Below are 3,292 nucleotides of genomic sequence, written 5' to 3'. Positions count from 1 at the left end.
GTATCAGCAATATTCCAGCTCATTTTTAAGTAAATTACACTTGAGGACAGCATTCTACTTTTTATTATTTATTGACTTAGAGGAATTACCAGTGCCATCTTTTTATTACTTATTGATTTACCTATTTAAAAAATTTTATTCCACATCTTTTTTTTTTGACAGGCAGAGTTAGACAGTGAGAGAGAGAGAGAGAGAGAGAGACAGAGGGAAAAGTCTTCCTTGTTCATTGGTTCACCCCCCAAGTGGCTGTTACTGCTGGCGCGCTGCGCCGACCTGAAGCCAGGAGCCAGGTGCTCCTCCTGGTCTCCCATGTGGGTACAGGGCCCAAGCACTTGGGCCATCCTCCACTGCCTTCCTGGGGCCACAGCAGAGAGCTGGACTGGAAGAGGAGCAACCGGGACAGCATCCGGCACCCCAACCGGGACTAGAACCCGGGGTGCCGGTGCCGCATGCAGAGAATTAGCCTAGTGAGCTGCGGTGCTGGCCTCCACATCTTATTTTAAAACAATTTCCAAGTACTTAATAGAAATAAAATTTAATATTATATAGGACTTTTTGATATTTTGTTTACTTATTTATTTGAAAGGGCAAGAGAGAGAGAGAGAGAGAGAGAGAGAATGATCTTCTATGCACAGGTTCACTCATCAAATGCCCACAACAGTCCAAGATTGTTTGGGTCAGGTCCAAAGCCAGGAGCCAAGAACTCAATCCAAGCATCCCATGTGGGTGCCAGAGACCCAAGTATTTGAGTCATCTGCTGCTGTCTCCCAGCATACATAATAACAGGGAGCTGGAATCAGAGATAGAACTGGGACTTGAACACAGGCAATCTGGTACTGGATGTGGTATCCCAAGTGGCATCATACATACTCACAGTAACAAATATCCCCCCCCAATTTAAACTTTTTTTTTTAGTATTTATTTGAAAGGTAGAATTACAGGGAGAGAGAGAAGAGACAGAGAATTCTTCCATACACTGGCTGACTCCTCAAATGGCCACAATGATTGGGGCTGACCCAGGCTGAAGTCAGGAGCCTGGAACTCCATCTGGAACTCCCACATAGGTAGGAGTTGCAAATGGTGGCTAAACCCACCATACCGTGACACAGGTTCCTGATTTAAGACATTTGAGATGGCGTAGATAGCACGTGTGTACACGTGCCAAGAAAAGTGTTCAAATAGCAATCATCTTCTTCAAGTGGCAGACAAGAGATTTTAATTTAGTCAAATTGAGGCTTTTTTTCCCCTTCCCTGAATTACTGTAGAGTTCCTATAATCCAAACACAATAATATGTCTGGGGAACAAAAGTTAAGCAGAGAAGTGTTCAGTGAGGAAAACGAAGCAAAGACAGGAAGAGTAGATGAACAGGAACAAGGAACAAGGCTGGAACACACAGCCATGCTTTGCACATCACATCACAAAAAGCAAGAGTAACTACAGCCAGAGAGACCTTGTTCTTGAACGTGAAATGCTTTGGACGCTGAAGTGCTTCTCCCCTCCACTGAAGAGAGAATGGCCATTAGCCACAGCAAGTCACAGCACAATTGTCTACTCTGTGAAACCTGACTTAATTGGAATCAACAGGGCCAGGAAGCACTTTACAATGCACACCAGTGCCTTTCTAAGAAGGGGCTATGTGGTCAATCAGAGTGGAGCTTGAATACGCCAATTTTTGGAAATCACTGGGGCACTGTTTTCTATCAAACCGCCTATCCTCAGGGAAGTGCGCCCTGCCTGACAGGCTCTGTGTACATCTTCCAGAGCTCAGGGGGACAGGTAACTCAGGGGGAATGAATGGCATTCCCTATGCTATGCACTGTCACTCTTCAACATCTCCATCCTGTTTTGCCCTGTAGAGGCAGGGATTTTCCTTGTGCCTGTTCATTGCTTATCCCCACTGCTTACTGTAATGCCTCACAGCAGGTAATCAAAATAAAATGTACCTTGAAAGAGTACAGGAATGGAGCCCACGTGCTACAGCCATGCTCAGAGTAAAGAAATCTTTAAACCTAGAAATTCTCAATTTTTTCCTTCTCCAAATATGATTACTAATCACTGAGTGAATCGCAGTATTATTATACTCCAGATTCAACCCTGTGGTATACTAGTAATATATAAGTACTTAGAATCTTAAGCAACACAGTTTCAAATGTAAGCAGTTTACATCTGTGAAGCTCATTGCCCCCTCAATGTTGTCTTTGATTTAATCTCCTGTCACTGAAAGGGAATCACAAATTCTCATTTTGAGTGTCCAGTTGTTTCTATAGATGGCTTTGTTAGGAAAGAACAAAGCCACAAAGGCTCAAAATTATTGCCTCTGCATCTCAGAATCTCAGAAGAGTGGGAGAGCCAGAATTTCTTTGTATACTTAGTAATCTTTGATATTCCAGAGTTCTGAAATCGAGGCCTGTAATATTGTAGATCCAAGTAGCATTTGTAAAGATAATGAATGTGCTTCATCTGCTGCTCACTGCGGACTATGACAGATGAATACCACTGCTGCCAATCAGCAGCAGCAGCAGCATCATCAGTAGTATTAGCGACCATTTACCACTGCGGGCCACTGTGCTAAGCACTATCCTTTTAACACTCTGAGTGGGTGCTGAAAGTCATCTAGTCCAGCTCTGAGTGTATGATTTATGAATCCTCTCTATAACTCTTCCCCGCTGGGAGAGACCAACATGTAAATAATGAACTGCAGACCTGTAAATATAGAGTGCTGTTCCCGAGAAGCAAACCTGGCAGCACCATTGCTCTGAGGAGAAGAGCCAGCTCCCCTGGAGTGGGGGCAGGGAGGATGTGAAGAGAGCGCTTCCAGAAGAAGAGGCTGCTAAACCAAGCCTTATTACCCGAGAGGGCCGCTGCTGCAGCCCACTAGGCTAATCCTCCACCTGCGGTGCCAGCAGCCCGGGTTCTAGTCCCGGTCGGGGCGTCGGATTCTGTCCCGGTTGCTCCTCTTCCAGTCCTTCTCTCTGCTGTGGCCCAGGAAAGCAGTGGAGGATGGCCCAAGTGCTTGGGCACTGCACCTGCATGGGAGACCAGGAGGAAGTGCCTGGCTCCTGGCTTCGGCTTGGCGCAGCACACTGGCCGTGGCAGCCATTTGGGGGGTGAACCAATGGAAAATGAAGACCTTTCTCTCTGTCTCTCTCTCTGACTGTCTAACTCTGCCTGTCCAAAAAAAAAAAAAAAAAAAAAAAAATACCTGAGAGGAAATGGTCCATGTGGTCCATGAAATGAGGAAGGCTTGACTATATGTTATGTAAGATTTGGTAGGATGCATCAAAACTCTTG

Source organism: Lepus europaeus, chromosome 4 (assembly GCF_033115175.1).
Source record: "Lepus europaeus isolate LE1 chromosome 4, mLepTim1.pri, whole genome shotgun sequence".
Taxonomy (NCBI): domain Eukaryota; kingdom Metazoa; phylum Chordata; class Mammalia; order Lagomorpha; family Leporidae; genus Lepus; species Lepus europaeus.
This window is presented reverse-complemented; position numbering follows the sequence as displayed.